This window comes from Arvicanthis niloticus, chromosome 16, assembly GCF_011762505.2.
Source record: "Arvicanthis niloticus isolate mArvNil1 chromosome 16, mArvNil1.pat.X, whole genome shotgun sequence".
Classification (NCBI taxonomy): domain Eukaryota; kingdom Metazoa; phylum Chordata; class Mammalia; order Rodentia; family Muridae; genus Arvicanthis; species Arvicanthis niloticus.
In genome coordinates, this window is record NC_047673.1 from 17,225,839 (window position 1) to 17,243,785 (window position 17,947).

General features: G+C 47.0%; 1 long non-coding RNA gene across 3 annotated transcripts in view; it reads right to left on the reverse strand.

Moving 5' to 3' along the window:
• Positions 1-17,210, reverse strand: part of LOC143434660 (uncharacterized) — a 30,965-nt gene extending 13,755 nt beyond the window's left edge. Inside the window, exons 1-3 of one of the 3 annotated variants that reach the window (XR_013104308.1) lie at positions 16,734-16,971; positions 16,365-16,627; positions 15,262-15,471 (exon numbers count right to left, since the gene is read on the reverse strand). This is a non-coding gene — a long non-coding RNA (uncharacterized LOC143434660). Of the gene's footprint in view, positions 1-15,261; positions 15,472-16,364; positions 16,972-17,088 lie in introns of those variants that run through there. The other 2 variants (XR_013104307.1, XR_013104306.1) reach the window with 2 other exon arrangements.
• Positions 17,211-17,947: the final 737 nt, after the last annotated feature.

Here is a 17,947-nt window from a genome sequence, read left to right on the forward strand (position 1 = left end):
AGGTAGTCTCATAAAAGTAGAGGCAAAATTCTCTAAGAGAGCAAAGGGGATTAACAGTGGGAAAGATGGGGGCTGGCAGTATGGCTCAGTGGTTAAGAGCACTTGCTCACACAGAGAACATTGGTTCAGTTCCTAGAACCTACATGTCAGCTGACACCCATCTGTCATTGTTGTGTTGGGGAATCTGATGTGGGCTTCTGGCTTCTGTAGCACCAGGCACCCACATGGTGCGTGCACACACACATGCGGGCAAACATTCATACGCATATAAAAACAAAACACGTCTTCTTTAAAAATAGGAGAAGCCGGGCAGTGGTGGCGCACGCCTTTAATCCCAGCACTTGGGAGGCAGAGGCAGGCGGATTTCTGAGTTCCGAGGCCAGCCTGGTCTACAGAGTGAGTTCCAGGACAGCCAGGGCTACACAGAGAAACCCTGTCTCAAAATACAACAACAACAAAAAACAAACAAACAAACAAAGAATAAAATAAAATGTAAAGGGCAACTAGTCGTTGTAGTACGTGCTTGTAAGCACAGCTACTTGAAGGCTTCAGTAAGGAAATTGAACAGCCAAGCCTTACAAAGGGCTACAGAGCAAGCATGGGCTACTTAATGGAACCCTGTGTCAAAACGAAACGTAAAAAGAGGGCTAGAGATATACTCAGCAGTCGTATGGGCGAGGACCTGGGTTCTTGTTGGGAGCCGACTTTAGCAGAAAGCGGCTAGATCAACTTTGCAGCCATCTGGAACCATATACCCTGACGAAAGATTTGGTTTTCAATAGCCTACAACAGCTGAAGCACACTCTGATATCCCACATATTTTGTGTTGCTGTTTACTGCCCCCAGCTGCAAGGTGCACGTGGTAGTCACGCCTACAAGGCATGCAGTTCACGTGCTGTCCACGTGCTATCTACACCATACATGCTCATAAGGCGCATGTGCTATCCAAGCCTGCAAGGCATTGCGGTGCACGTGCTGTCCACGCTATAGACGCCTGTAAGGCTTACGTCATATCAACACCTGCAAGGCACGTGGTATCCACGCGCCTACAAGGCACGTGGCAAAAGCGTATAAATACCTCAGAATTCCCTTCAATAAATGAGACTTGATCAGAATCTCTGTCTTGTCTCCATTCTTCGCGTCTCTTCCCCTTTATCCTCTCTCTCTCTCTCTCTCTCTCTCTCTCTCTCTCTCTCTCTCTCTCGCTAGACCCTGACCCTCGGACCGGAACGGGCAGTACGGGCTGCAACAGTTTGGCGTCCAACATCGGGCTCCAGTAAGTGCAACAGGTTCTAGCAGTCACCCCAAGGACTGTGTACAGGAACTGATGGAGTGGGCCACACAGGATCCTGAGGAGGGAGGGAGGGTCCTAAGTAAGGAACACCCAGCACCAAGTTCATCTGTCAGGACATTTAACTGGGGCTGGCTTACAGCTTCAGAGGCTCAGTCCATTATCATCAAGGTGGAAGCATGGCGGCGTCCAGGCAGACATGGTGCTGGAGAAGGAGCTGAGAGTTCTTCTACCTCTTGTTCCAAAGGCAAACAGGAGAAGACTGACTTCCAGGCAGCAAGGATGAGGGTCTTAAAGCCCACTCCCACAGTGACACACTTCCTCCAACAGGGCCACACCTCCTAAAAGTGCCACTCCCTGGGCCAAGCATATTCAAACCGCCACAGAATCTATCTTGAGTTAGTTTCTTAGATACTTGTATACCCATGTTCAAAATTATAGTCAGGTGTCATGACAACAGCTTTGCACAGGACCCCAGCCCACTATATTAACCCTCATTTTCACCCATGAACTTCTCATGTGTCCTTCTAGAGAGACTTCAGAAGGATATTCTAGTATAGTCAGACATTCCATTTTACTGAGTGTCAGCATATTATATTCTGAAGCTAATTCACAATTGCCTACTCCATATTTTATGAGTAACTAGAAGAGAGACCCTTCAGGGCTTCTGATGTGAACTAAAGATAAATGAGAATAAATGCCCTGGCCTGACCAGTCCATGCTGCATATGTGGAGTAAAACGTTACCTGTCCACCTAATATGTATTCCAAAAAAATAGTTTTGAATGTGAGCTATTTGATCATGACCAACTCCACAAGCCCGTCATAGCACTGTTACCTACAAATTCATACAGCTAAAATAACTTATGAAGCATCCTGTGTACTGAAACCATTGCCTTTTAAGGGAATCTTAGGACAGCAGGCTCGGGATTAGCAAGGAATTGAAAATCTGACGGAAGAGCAAACACATGCTTGAGTTTCCTCCCTCTCTGCTGCTCTCAGAAAGGGATTTGGAAATACTGTACTTGGCTGTGTGACCTGCTCAGAACCCTGCTTCGAAAGCTTCATTAACCCACATCAACCAGCAGGCTGATACCTACAAGCTACTGGACTATTCTTAAGGGGTGGCAATGCTTTCGAGTAAGGATGGTGGCAGGAAGGGTCAGTGGTTCAGGAAGCAGGGTTTTAATTCCTCAGCCTTGTCACTGGTTTTCTGTGTGAGCTTGGGTAAGTCACATGACCATTTGAAAGAGGAAAGGAAGGACAGAAGAAAGGGATGGGAAGTTGGTTTGGACTTAGCCTTTCTTAAAAGAGAGAGAGACAGAGTCACAGAGAAAGACAGACAGATACACACACACAGAGAGACACACACACAGCTCATATTCACTACACATGCAGAAATGAACTAAACAAATAACCGAATAGGGCCACCCAGTGGTGGTCCACACCTTTAATGAGGTACCACCAGGGACAGGAGGTTGTAAGCTGTCAGACTGTGCTCTTCAAGAGTATGCTGGGATGCTGGGATGCTGGGTGCTTCCTTTCTACCCTTTCTTTCAGTTCTGGGCCATGAGCAGAGTGTCTTTGTTTTACCACACCCTGTGCCACCATGTGCCTGAAAGGACCCGGGAGAGACACAAATCGTGGTTAGAAATCCACCAGAGGGTGAGGAAAAGGGACCCTTTGTTCTTCATAAGTTAGTCATCTCTGTTATTTGTTATAGTAATGAAAAGATGAATGTCTACAGAATATTAGAAAACATTCAGTGCTAAATGGAAAAATACAACAGGAAATGGAGAAGAGAAAAAAGAGAGAGAGAAGCTTTAGAAAGGGTGGGGGGTTGGGGTGGATGGCTGAAGAGATGGCTCAGCAGTTAAGAGCACTGACTGCTCTTCCAGACGTCCTGAGTTCGATTCCTAACAACCACATGTAATGGTGGCTCATAACCATCTGTAATGGGATCCAGTGCACTCTTCTGGTGTGTGTCTGAAGACAGCTATGGTGTACTAGTATATAAATAATAATAAATAAATATTTTTTTTTAAAAAAAGAAAGAGTAGCCAGTTCTCAGGAAGTTAAAATAGTATCACAAGATCAAGCGAGCCCAGACTGCATCATGACACATCATGACACACTACATAAAAAAAAAAAAAAAAGAAAGAAAAAGAAAAAAAAATGTCACCATTGAAAAGGTGATGTTTGAAACAAAACTGGATGGGACAGCCATGGAATCATCAGGAGGTAGCATGCAAGAGAACAGCAAGTACAAAGGCATGACTGAATACTGTAACCCAGGGTTGTGAAGCAGCTGCCAAAAGGGCCCCAATATCACCTCACAGAGCATCAGAATCTGTTTGGGGTTGCCATGCAGGCTTCAGTCCCAACCACTGACTGGGGATGAGCCAGTGGTGTAGCTGAATGGAGCCGTCCGTGGTTCATTCACTAATTTTTAAAATTTCTATTCTTCTTTCTTCATTAATAAATTTAATCTATTGATATTGAAAATACATCCTCTTCATCACCAACACATGGCCATCCCTGCTCATCTGAGGACTTCCTGAGTGACCTGTGCTTTGACAAGGAACAGTCTTCCCAATGAACCCTGGGTATTGGGAGAGCCTTGGCTCCGGGCTCTCTATCGCACATAGTGTAGGAGAGAATCTCTGCCCCAGGCCCAAGGTGAGCAGCTGTCAGGCACCTACCTGCTCCCTTGACCGGCCCCAAAGCTAAGCCTTTTGTTTTCCAGCCAGAGGCCAGGCAAGGGGAAGTGTCTTGAGGCTTCTGTGCAAACTGTGCCTTAGTTACTGCTTTTGGGGCTCCTGCACGGGTTATGACAAGGGAAGCTATTTAAAAAAAAAAAAAAAAGAGCACCCCAGAGGTTCAGTACCAGCCACAGCTGTAGTGAGAATTCTGGAATTTTGGTTTCTTTAAAACACACACACACACACACACACACACACACACACACACACACACACACTATAAGAATGTACTTTCATTTTAATCCCAGGTGTGGGATGTGGGGTTGCTTCCGACTGTCCACAGCAGCTGACTGTGATTTACCTTATACTTTAGCAGAGGCGTGGTTTTGCCAGGTGCAGATAGGTTTTGCGACTGATGTTTGGAGTTCTGGGAACTTTTCAGGGGGTACATAAATGTTAGAGCCCCAAGAGGTGGGTGATTATGGTTTGTTAGTAGCCGTGCTCCAAGAGTAAAGAAACGGAAAGAAGTTAGATTCACAGATCTCCCTGTCTGTCTCTCTGTCTCTCTCCTCCTATCTAGTGATGGGGGTGAAACTGGGGAACGGATAAAGTTCCCCACAAAGACTGGCTATAAACATAACTTCCTCCTTCCTATGGCCTCTTGCTGATCACTGTCTGGTGACCGCTGGGCTCGAGTCTTTTCCTGTACTCTCAATAGCACATCTCACTGCCTTAGTCAGGGTTTCTTTTTGTTGTTGTTGTTTTGTTTTTTGAAACAGGGTTTTTCTGTGTAAGCCTGCCTGTCCTGGAACTCACTCTGTAGACCAGGCTGGTCTCGAACTCAGAAATCCACCTGCCTCTGCCTCTGCCCCTGCCCCTGCCCCTGCCCCTGCCCCTGCCCCTGCCCCTGCCCCTGCCCCTGCCCCTGCCCCTGCCCCTGCCCCTGCCCCTGCCCCTGCCCCTGCCCCTGCCCCTGCCCCTGCCCCTGCCCCTGCCCCTGCCCCTGCCCCTGCCCCTGCCCCTGCCCCTGCCCCTGCCCCTGCCCCTGCCCCTGCCCCTGCCCCTGCCTCCCAAGTGCTGGGATTAAATGAGTGCGCCACCACTGCCCGGTTTAGTCAGGGTTTCTATTGCTTTGAGGAAACACCATGACCAAAACCCGGTTGAGGAGGAAAGGGTTTATTCAGCTTACACGTGCATATCATAGTCCATCATTGGAGGAACTGAAACAGGAAGGAACCTGGAGGCCGGAGCTGAAGCAGAAGCCATGGGCAAGTGCTGCTTATTGACTTGCTCCTCATGGCTTGCTCAGCCTGCTTGCTTGCTTGCTTGCTTGCTTGCTTGCAAGACTTATTTATTTTATGTATATGAGTAGCTATCTTCAGACACACCAGAAGAGGGCATGAGATCCCATTACAGATGGTTGTGAGCCACCATGTGGCTACTGAGAATTGAACTCAGGACCTCTGGAAGAGCAGTCAGTGCTCTTAACCGCTGAGCCATCCCACCAGCCCCTCAGACTGCTTTCTTATAGAACCCAGGACCACCTGCCAGGAATGGCAGCCCCCACAATGGGCTGGACCCTCCCCATCAATCACTAACTAAGAAAATGCCCTGCAGGCTTGCCTACAGCCTGGTTTTTTGGAGGCATGTCTTAATTGAAGTTCCCTCCTCTCTGATGACTCTAGTCTGTATCAAACTGACATAAAACTATCAAGCACAAGTGACCCCTTGCCAAGTTGACACACAAACATCACTGTTAAGCTATAACCTATTCTTTCTTGTTCATCCCCAAGATCACACATTAGCAACACCTCAATATAAAACATTTTACAAATTTAAAACTACCTCAGTCCTTACAAATCCAAACACTTTAAAATTCAATCTCTTTGGAAATCCCAAGTCTCTTTTAAAATCCAAAATCTCTTTTAAAAATTCAAGGTATCTCGACAGTATTCCCCAATAAAATAAAAAATATATATATTAAATACTTTCTTACTTCAAGAGGGAAGAACCAGGGCACAGTCACAATCAGTTCAAAGCAAACTGTAAATAACTCAACATCCAATATCAGGGACTCACTCATTCACTGTCTTCTGGACTCCTTCAAGGACCTTGGGTCACTTCTCCAGCTCCACCCTCTGCAGCATACACAGCTTGTCTTCTAAACTCTGGCAGGCTCCATCCCACCTCTGCTGCTGTTCTGGGTGGTCATCCTATGCTACTTGGATCTCTAGAATGCTGGGCTCACATGCAACTGGGCTATACTTTCAACAGTAGCCTCTCCTGAGCTCTCTTCAGAAACTCCTGCCACACAGTGCCAGGCCCCAGCTGCTCTCCATGACCCCTTCATGCTTTCAAAACCCATTCTTACATTATAAAGTTCAGCCTCCAGCACAAAGGTACAACTTTGGTTGCCTCTGGAACACAGCTTCTGTGTGCTGACCCCGAGGAAATGCTTCCCAGATTTCACCTCAGTGATGTTGGTCTTTTCGTAACCATTGCTAGTTTCTTAGCTCCAGCTGTCCAGCATCAGTTGTCCCAGTAAAGCAAAGCTTTTAGTTGAGTGGTTCTAATCCCTTGTTACCCACATCGCATTCTTCAGCCCCAGTTAACCAGAACCACAGGTTCTCAACTCAAAATACCAAACATACCATCTAAGTCTTTAAGTGACTCTCAAACTTCCCTCTGGAATCCACAACCCCAGGCCTCCATTGTCTGCAGGGTTTTCAACATTCTTTCTTCCAATCTACTACAGAAAGCTCACCAAGCTTCGAGTTCTCTCTCAATAGCTTTTCTAGCCCAAAGTTCCAAAGTCCTTCTATAACCTCCCCAAAACACGGTTAGGTCTGTCACAGCAATGCCCCACTATGCTGGTACCAACTTAGTCAGGGTCTTACTCAGGGTTTCTATTGCTGGGATGAAACACCATAACCAAAAGCTACTTGGGGAGGAAAGGGTTTATTTGACTTCCACATCTTTAGCTCATCACTAAAAGAAGTCGAGACAGAAACTCAAACAGGGCAGGAATCCAGAGGCAGGAGCTGATGCAGAGGCCATGGAGGGTGCTGCTTACTGGCTTGCTCAGCCTGCTTTCTTATAGAACCCAGGACCATAGCCCAGGGATGGCTCCACCCACAATGGTCTAGGCCCTCCCCCCATTAATCACTAATTTAAAAAAAATGTCCAACAGCTGGATCTTATGGAGGCATTTTCTTACTTAAGGTTCTCTCCTCTCAAATGATTTTAGCTTGTGTCCAGTTGATATAAATTCTTCTGCATACTATCTCATGTCTACTGCTTTGGGATGTTCCCAACTTAAGATACCTGACGCTGACATCCCTGGCTAGACCCCATAAACCTGGCTCTTTCACATTCGTTATTCTGTGCAGACATAACCAGCTGCCCAAGCAAGAGACCCAAATGCCTCTCTGCCTCCTCCTCTCGCACCACCCACACCCCACAAGGCACCACGCAACACCGGTCCCCTGTGCTGTGAGTCTCCTCCCCTCCTCCCACCTATGCCTCTTATTTCAGGCTCTCATTATCCCTTCATCCCCTCATCTAGGCCTTAGGGACACACCAGGGACTAAGATACAGACAGCCTCCCACCCGTGAATCACACTTGAGGGGGGAAATAACAAACACATGAAAGAATCTTGCATTTACAGTGTCAGTAGGTGACAGGAGAGACTTGACTGTCTTGCAGGGAAGGTGAGGTTAGAAGTGAGGCTGGGACAATGACTTGAGAGGAAGAGCTATAGTGAAAGCCCAGGGTAAGCTGCAACCAGGCAGACCTTCATCGTGGCCCTTTGGTCCTGGACAGCAGTGTTGTTGTGAGTGCACGATCTCCTACTTACAGCTACTCCCTTCAAGTTGGCACAGAGATCGGGACACCTTGCTGCTCTAGGATGCCTTGCTCATTTCGTGTGTTTAGACTACACTGGGTGGGGGCAGTTCTTGCAAAGGAGAAAGGGTCTGATGCTTACAGTGAAGGTTTTAGCAAGTGTCAGGGGACACACAGAACAGACCTGCCTGCCCTTGGGCTGCTGGCACTGCCATCACTAGTCTCCATCACAGTCACAGATGGAGTTGCATCTTCTCCTGCTGAAGCCAGACAAGGCAGCCCGGTTAGCAGAACAGGATCCAGAGGCAGGCAACAGAGTCAGGGACAGTCCCCGCTCCAATTGTTGGGGGACCTGAATGAAGACCAAGCTGCACATCTACTACATAGGTGCAAGGGACCTAGAACCAGCCCATGTATGCTCTCTGGTTCATGGTTCAGCCTCTAGGAGCCCCCAAGGGTCCAGTTGACTCTGTTGGTCTTCTTGTGGAGTCCCTATCCCTGTGGGTCCCTCAATCCTTCCCTCAACTCTTCCACAAGACTCCTGGAGTTCCATCTAAGGTTTGGCTATGGGTGTCTACATCTGTTTTGGTTAGCTGCTGGAGCAGAGAGGAACTCTCTAGGACAAGCCAGAGATCTGGGTTGGGAGAGGCTCCAGGGACTCTATGAGGGTGACTCTAGCTGAGACTCCTAGCAGTGGGAGATAGGAAGCCAGAAGTGTCTACCTCCTGACACCAGGCAGGACTCTCCATGGAGGGATAAAGACATCAACTCACCCTCAAAACCTTCGACCCAAATTTGTCCTGCCTACAAGAAGTGCAGGGACAAAGACAGAGCAGAGACTGAGGGAATGGCCAACCAATGACTGGCCCAACCTAAGACCCATCCCATGGTCAAGAACCAATCCCTGACACTATTAGTGATACTCTGCCATGCTTACAGCCCTAGCATAACTGTCTGGCAATCATTTTCATTGGCTAAGTTCACCTTCATTTGTGACCCTACCCATACTGACCTTCAGTATCAGTGTTGAAAGTCTTTGGGACAAGTTCACAAGTTCACCAGCAAGGACCTGATCTCAGAGAAGCTAAGCAGGTCCTGCCCACCACTGAGCTGAAACTCCAGCCCTTTGCAACATTACCCTTGAACTTGCAATCCCCCTGCCTCAGCCTCCCTAGGTACCTGGGATCACAGGCCTGAGCCACCAGGCTCACTTCCATGCATTTATTTCTGACTACTAACCCAGCTCGACACAAAAAGACAATGTCTTCGGAACAGCAAAACTATACAAAACTATACAAATCATCTGTGGTTTAATTAGCTGATAGAGTTTAGATGTTTAGATCACAGTAAGATACTTAGTATGGATGAAGCACCACATTATATGAAGTCCAGACTCCCATAGCTGCGGCCCCTCGTGATCAGCCCTCCTATGTGGGAAGGGAGGTCTTCCATCCTCACTTGTTTGTTCTTTCTTGAAGGCTTGGAATCTGTAGTTCCAAAGACCAGAGAGAATTTGGTTCAGTAGCCTTGCCCCCGTGGCTCAGTTCTTCTTTGTGAGGTCCTTGATGTCCATCCTGGTGCTGAAAAAATCAAACACCCCAGGGCCTTCTGAGTGTTCCACATAGTTCTTCCCTGTATCTGCCAGTTAGAACTGGCTCTGACTGTCAAATCAATTCCCCTCCTACTGCCACATCCTGCCTCTAAAACAGGTGCCAAATGAGGAGCAGACAGAAGTGGGGCTGGGCTCCAAAACTTTGCTCTGAATATCAGCTATAAACACAAATTCACTCTGCTACCCGGAGCCAAAAAGCTTGGTTTTAAAAAGTAAAATAGCTGTCGGCAGAATTTTTGTGTTCACTGGATTTCTGTTACTCTTATAAAACACCTGAGATAGTCAACTTAACAAAAGGGAAGGTTGGTTTGCTCAGTTTCTGTGCTTCCGATCTGTGGTCACTCAGCGCCATTGTTCTAGGGCCTGTAGCAGCACTGTACATCCAGTGGGGCAGGTAGCAGAGAGGTCTGCTCATCCCATGGCAGTCAGGAATCAAAGAGAAACAGGAAAGGGGTGGGGTCCCAATGTTCCACTCAAAGGTACAACCTGATGGCCTAACTCGCTTCTCCCAGGCTCTACCTCCTACCTCTTTTAGATTCTACCACCTCCAAATAGTGCTGCACTGGAACAACCAGTCAGTACACAGGCATTGGGAGGACATTTAGATTCCCAATTTGATGCTATAGCAAATCTGGTTACATCTGTGGCCATATCCAATTACCTAACCTGTTTGTTGTTGTTGTTGTTGTTGTTTATTTCTTTGTTTGTTTTTCCATTAGCTACTTACATTAGCCACACGGATTTTGGGTTTTGGTTGGTTGGCTCTTCTTCTTCTTCTTCTTCTTCTTCTTCTTCTTCTTCTTCTTCTTCTTCTTCTTCTTCTTCTTCTTCTTCTTCTTCTTCTCCTTCTCCTTCTCCTTCTCCTTCTCCTTCTCCTTCTCCTTCTCCTTCTCCTTCTCCTTCTCCTTCTCCTTCTCCTTCTCCTTCTCCTTCTCCTCCTCCTCCTCCTCCTCCTCCTCCTCCTCCTTCTCTTCCTCCTCCTCCTCCTCCTCCTCTTCTTCTTTTAGAATTAGTACTAGCTCATCCTTAGGTAAATTGCTGAAAGTTTCATATAGAAAGGACTAGAAGAATATTTAATAAAGGAGCTGAGGAGATGATTTAGCAGGCAAAACATTTGTCCCACAAGCTTGACAACCTGAGTTCTTTCTGATGCCTGGAACCCAAGTCAAAACAGAAATGGTAGCATGCCCCTGTCCTGGGGAAAGATGGGGGATAGAGACAGGAACATCCCTGGGAAGCTCACAGGCCAGCTAGCCTGGAGGACATAGAACGGTGGATAAAATAAGAGAGACCCTGCCTCGAAACAAGATAGAAGACAAGGACTGGTACCCAAGGTTGTCCTCTGACCTTTATGTTCACACACACACACACACACACACACACACACACACACACACACACAAAGCAAAAATAAATACTTTACAAATCCACACTAGAGGACAGGATTAGACACCCAGGGCCCAACAACTCCGTACCTAACATTTCAGCTTTTGCAAGCTGACATCTGGCCACCCCCAGCACCCATATTTAAATTGTTGCAAGTGTGCCTGTGTACCAATGACTCATGCGAGCTCTTCTGGAAGTTGTCCCTAGTGTGACAGCGGAGTCTATATCCACCCCTGTCCTCCCTCTGCCTGGTGAAAATACAGACTATTGGTTCTGTGACACAGTCACAGGCACACGGTGGCCTTCTTTATTTAGGTACAGTGCTGTTAGGCAACTCACTCCCACACGGAGCTTTGCTGTCCTCGGCCATAGCTCCTTTGTTCTCAGGAGCCTGCATACCAAAAGTGCATACATGCCCAACAGGAGGGCTCCCCAGGGCCCCCTCAACCCACAGACCTGGCCCTTCCAACAACCCCCCTGGTGGTTTTATTGGTCCATATTTGCAAGGATGTCAGCGACTAAGACATTTCCTGGCAGTGTGCACGGAGGAGTCCCGCTCTCCTTTTCCCCTTCACCTGAGGTGCGACAGATAACAGTCTGAGACAAGAGAGGTCAAAGAGCTGGTGGTGTTGTCTCTTGCTTTGTTCTAGCAAAGAATTGGTTAAGTGAGCTATGTTCTAAGCATCAGACTAATGGCCAGCCAGCACCTCCTTTAAAAAGAGGTGGTTTCTTTTTTAGTTTTGCATGCATGAAAAAGAGAATTGTCTCTTACTGTCATCTGCCCAGGCAGTAGTTACCATGATCTCAAGATCTCTTTGTGAGGACAGATGAGAGGTTCAGGTCTCCAGAAACAAATGTCTCAGTTCTTGGCCCCTTAGACCCAGCTGCATGGGACAAGAGGCCCAAATTCTGAGTGACTGACCACCACACGATATGAAATCCTTAATGGCCCCAGAGGGTAGCCATGTATGTCCCTGGTGATGGTCAATCCAATGGAGGCGAGGTGTGTCAGCCATAGGAGTCTCCCCTGGGAGTCTTTGGCTTTATTTGGGTCTGACTGACATAATCATCCCTTGGAGGTCTCAGAAAGACAGGCTGGGAAATTGTTAGGATAGGAGAGAAGGGAAATGGCTGTGGGGTATCTTATATACTCTCTAGCCACGAGTTCCACTAATAGAGCAAGGAAAACTCAGGGCCCTAAGTGAGGGAGAGCTCTGGGGAGGCACAGGGTCTATCTCTCTCTGTCTCATTTCTCTGTCTCTGTCTGTCTCATTTCTCTGTCTCTGTCTGTCTCTGTTTCTCTCTCTCTCACACACACACACACACAGACACACACAGACACTTCGTCTCTGTCTCTCTTTGTCTCACTCTCTGTCTCTATCTTTCTCTGTCTTTCTCTGTCTCTGTGTCTGTCTGTCTCTCTCTCTCTCTCTCTCTCTCTCTCTCTCTCTCTCTCTCTCTCACACACACACACATACACACACACACACACACACACACACACACTTCATCTCTGTCTCTCTTTCCTGCTACACCTGGTCCTGAAGGAAAACTCTAGATTCTACAAGGCCTACTTACTCTGATCAAAGTGTCTCCTCTGATTTAGTAACACTGGGTGACTGTGATAATTCTCTGTTCAAGTCTTGACCAGACAATAAGTCGGCTTTGTGACATATGATATGATTCCTCCATCGAGCCCTGTGGTTTCTCTATGTGAGTGCTGTTACTGTCTGTCTGTTTGAGATTAGTATTATGAGACAGCATCTTGGTCTACCCTCTAGCACTTTACTCTCTTGCCTCAGACTCTTCCATTACTGGAATTATGGTCATACACCACTACCATTTTTGTTTTCAATGTACACACAGTAATTGTATACATTTATGAGGTCGCAGAACCTTACAGGCAACTACTGGTAATATTAAAAACTGCCTTTTGGTGGCGCACGCCTTTAATCCCAGCACTCAGGAGGCAGAGGCAGGCGGATTTCTGAGTTCGAGGCCAGCCTGGTCTACAGAGTGAGTTCCAGGACAGCCAGGGCTACACAGAAAAACCCTGTCTCGAAAAACCAAAATAAATAAATAAAATAAAATAAAAAAAATAAATAAAAACTGCCTTTTGTAGTGACGGTCATAATGGATATGGCAGTGTCTCCCCTGACAAGCTACAAGCGACTTCCATCACTGAAAGATTTGCTAGGTTTTATTTTATTTTTTTAATAATAATTATAATAGTTTCAAGTCTAAGTTGCTCGGTGACAACTTTGACTAGGCTTACCTCTCTCTCAAAAAGCCAAAATGAGGCAGGCTGTGGTGGAATTCCCTTGCAACCCCAGTGCTTGGAGGCTGAAACAGGCAAAGCATGAGTCCAAGACTAGCCTGGGTTTCAGATAACAACTTGACCCAGAACACCAAAAGGAAAAGCGGGAAGCGAGAAACAAACAAACAAAAGCAACCGAAAGCCACCCTCTGAGCCCAGCCTCTCTCCCTCTGGTGTTAGGGCACCCTGCCTGGGTGTCCTGTCATGGGCAAAGTGCAAACCTTGAAAGAAAGGGCCACCTCTGTTCAGGGCCCTTCATAGAATCTCCAGACGACTTGTGGTCTGGAGTGGCCTGTCTATGACTGCCCCCAGCAGCTTCCAAGGGAGCAAAGCTTACCACCCCAGAGAGGGCAAGGCAGAAGGACCCTGAAGATTTAATAACAGGAAACTAAGGAAGACTCGATGAGAAGCTGACCAAGTACTTGCAGCCAATACTCTGGACTTTGGGGAGTGTGTGTGAAATCTCACGTGGCCCATGTAGCAGGATACTTATTCTGCTACATTGTATTCGCAGTGGAGCTCAGTGATTAGTCAGTAGAAGAAAAGGTAGAACTGGGAGAGAGAGGAAGGGGAGGAGAAGGAGGAGGCTATCAGCCATGGAGAACCACGGATGGGTGGAAAGCTGTCCTGGGTAGCAACTTCTATCAAAAGATTAGATATTGGGTAACAACTCTAATTGTGTGAGCATCTGTTAATTGAGTATTTCTAAATATATAAATCCTTTAGATAATCATTTTAAGCTTCAAGAGTTTTCATTCTACCAGGTACTGCTAGAATGGCAGATATTGCCTGGGGTTCAGCCACGCTTTGTGGATGCAGCGTGGTGGATTGGCAGAGCCATCCTCCATGCTGGTGTCTCATGGGTGGCAGGGCCTGCGCATCTAGCTAGCCAGAACCCTGGTCAGAGCCAAGGAGCAGCGGGAACATGGCGGCTGCCCGGGAACAAGCTGGACCGGGTGCTGTTTTCTATATATCACCCCTACAGGCCTAAGCCACATTCTTAAACTCACTATGTAGCTGAGGATGCCCACGAACCCCTGATTTTTCCCATCTCTACCTTCCAAGGAGCATCACCTTGTCCAGCTGTTTTCCTAACGCTCAGTGACAAAGGTGGCCCAGAGCAAAGAGAAGAGGTTTTGGGAACAGACATGAAATGGAGAGGAAGATGTGGGCTCTGCAGGAGGGAGGAAAGAGTCTCCTGAAATGACAGCACCTGTAAGAGATGCTCCAGACCAGTCCCTTGACTCCAGGGTCCAGGCTCACCAAGGCCCTTGATGTCTTCACTGGGGGCGGAGGGAGGCAACATCTTTCTGGGTCTCTTTGCATTTGATATAGTCTTGATAGGTGACATTGCTTTGAGACTTGGAGCTTGAGTTGTGCCTGGGGAAGCTGGCTTTCCTGGGCTTGGTGTCTGTCTGTCTGCCTCTCTCTCTCTCTCTCTCTCTCTCTCTCTCTCTCTCTCTCTCTCTCACACACACACACACACACACACACACACACATACAAAGAGTGCTGGGGTATACCCCAAAAACATGCTCGTCAAATGTTTTTTTTTTGGTTTTTTTTTTTTTTTTTTTTTTTTTTTTTTTTTTTTTTTTTTTTTTTGGTTTTTCAAGACAGGGTTTCTCTGTATAGCCTTGGCTGTCCTGGAACTCACTCGGTAGACCAGGCTGGCCTTGAACTCAGAAATCCGCCTGCCTCTGCCTCCCAAGTGCTGGGATTAAAGGCGTGCGCCACCACCGCCTGGCCAAATGTTCTATTATGGAGATATATTCAACAGTGTCATTCTCCCTCCACCTCCTCTTCCTCCACTTCCTCCTCTTCTTCCTCTTCTTCCTCTTCCTCATCCTGCTCCTTCTCCATCTCCTCCTCTTCTCTTTCTTCCTCTCTAGACAAGAGTCTTACCTAGTAGTCCAGGCTAGCCTCAAATTTATTATTTTGTAGTCCAGGCTAGCCTCAAACTCACCATCCTCCCTTTTCCATTTGCAGAGTACTGAAACTGTTGGCATGGATCACCTCACCCGGCCCAATTCTAATGTTTGAAGCTAATTTTATGCTTGTAAGTTTGAGTTTATGATATAAACACATACAAACAGACAAACAAACAAACCCTATTTGGTCTCAGGAAGCTGGTCCCCTTCCCCTGAGATGCCCGGCCTCCTGCTCGCAGTGGGCAATGTCTTCAGCTGCTTAGCTGCAGATCTTACTACGGCTCAAACTCACACATCATGTTGGTTTTGGTTCCCGAGGTTGCCAGTCAAACACCTTGGGCATGCTTTGTGAGCTCTGCTGGTGACATCTCTCATGTAGACTTAGTGTCCTGGAAAATAGAATAAACAGGGGCCTAGAGGGAGTTTCTCAAATTCCAAACATTTGACCTCAGAATTTGGCAGAATTTGTCACTGAGTCTGCTATGAACAGAACCATTCTGCTTGGCCCCTTGCCCTCAGCACCTGCTACCCCATTGGCCACAGCAAGCCTCTAGGCTCCTCTATTCATGTTTGCAAAGATACCTCCCCTGGGAGAAGGGCCTGGCTTCTTCCTGGAGCCAATTTAAACCCAAAGGGGCCTTTAAAACTACATTTAAGAACTGGAGCACATCCTGCCCCGCTAACTTACGAACTGATTCCTGCTGGGAACCCAGTGACATTTCCATTCCTGCTTGTCAGTCAGTTTTTCTTTAGATTTGTTTTAAGATAAACATCCCCCTGCAAAATTATTCTCACATTCGTAAGGAAACTCAAGGTTCCGGTTACACCGATTCCTAGCCTGTTCCCTTTGTTAAATCTCCGTTTGACTCCTGCTCACCCGTTTCCCCATCTCTCGGCTTCCCGGGGGAACATGAAGCCTCTGTCTGTTATGTATTATCTCATACCACGCAGGATTTGTACATGAACCCCAGGCTTTGTACATGCTAGTCAAATACTGTCTCAGTGGGCCACACAGGGTGCTATTATTTATTTAAATATCTCCCTTAATTTCTGAAGTCCCCTGTTCTCAAGGTCACCTTTTCTGTGCTAGATCCAAAACCAGGCCTCCTAAGGTGGAAGGGCCCAGTCAGAAGAGGTACACCCATTCTTCAAGTGGAAACTTGGAGTAGAACAAGGGCCTGGACCAAGGCTAATAATCACAGAGGTCAGCAGAGTTCTTGCATATGCTGGAAAGAAGCTTAGTGGTCGCCGAAGAGAAGAGAGGAAAATTAATACAACAAACCTCCAAGAGCGAGCTCAAGTTTCTCCGTCCCCATGGTGTTTCTATTGAGCATGATCTTCCCACATCAATCTCCAAATTGCTGTCACTAGAGTCGAGCATCCGTGCTCCCAGGAGACGTTGCTACGGTGACTTGGCGTGATTTCCCTCTTGAAGACTGCTATTCAGTTTAAAACACATCTCCGCACCGCACCCAGGCGACCACAAACAGCCGCCGCGGTGGGCGCAGCGCACCTCCATGGGAGCGCCATTGGAGCTCAGTGTAGCTGTCAAAATAATGATTCGTTTCTTATTCTGTTTTTTTTTTTTTCCCCTTTGTGCTGGGGGTTGGGTCCCAGGCAAATGCTCTAGCTACAGCTAAATTTCACTTACTTTTAAAGTTCAGAGACACCATTAGGTTCCTTCGGGCGCACTAAGAAAGTGAAAGTGGATACATGGAAAGAGGGCCGGAGAAATTATCTTATTTCTGCCACAGTTAATAAGTGAGCTCAGACGGCGCCTGTATTATTCATGTCGCCTTGGAGATCTTTCACGGTCGGGTCTCAGAGGGTCTAATTTCTTAGGGTCTGTCGTCCCAGAGCCAGATCTCTAAGGCTCTGTCCTCACAGGGTTCTCTCTCTCTCTCTCTCTCTCTCTCTCTCTCTCTCTCTCTCTCTCTCTCTCTCTCTGTCTGTACTCCCCGAGTCAGGTCTCTCAGGGGCTGTTCTCTCACCATATTGCCTGTTACCTGCTGGTCTCTCATGGTCTCCTCTTGGGATCTGGTCCACCAGGGTTCCCAGGGGGTCTCTCTCCTCAGGATATGGTCTCTTATAATCTGTCTTCACATGGTCTCATTTCTCAGTATTTGGCCTCTCTCAGGTCTGTTCCCTTGGGGGTCTGGTCTCTCACATGGTCTGTCATTTGGCAGTAATATTTTGTGCTCAGGATGAAAATTCATTTCTTTAACAACAAATTACACAGTGGAGGAGTTGCTGGGTCACTTCTGTTGATAGTGTTTGGCAGTTTAACATGAAGAACAAATATCTGAGGGACAGCAGATGTGTTTAACCCAATTTAAACATTGCACAATGCTTATATGACTCAGAACATCAAATTGCTCTGTTAATATGTGCAAATGTTTTCTTTTTATTTATTTATGTGTGTGCAAGAGAGGGGGGAGGGAAGGAAGGAGAGGAAGACACAGAAAGAGGGAAAGGGCATGTTTGTGGAGGGTAGAGGACAACTTGAGGTGGGTCCCAGGGATTAATTCTGGTCATCAGACATTTCAGCAAAAGCCTTTTACCATCTTGTTACCCCCGCCCCTTCTCTTTTACTTTCTTTTTTTTTTTTTTTAATTTGATTTAAAAAAATTTTTTAGAGTGTCTTTCTATATAACCTTGACTGGTCTCGAACTCTTGCTTAAGCCTCCCAAATACTGAGATCCTAGGCATATGTTATCACATTGGGAGTTTTGTTTTTATATACTCATTTAAAATAATTTTATGGGTATGTAGTACACGCCTAGAATCCCAAAACTCAGGCACAGTTCATCACCATCCTCCTCCTCCTCCTCACCATCCCCATCACCATCCTCATCACCACCATCC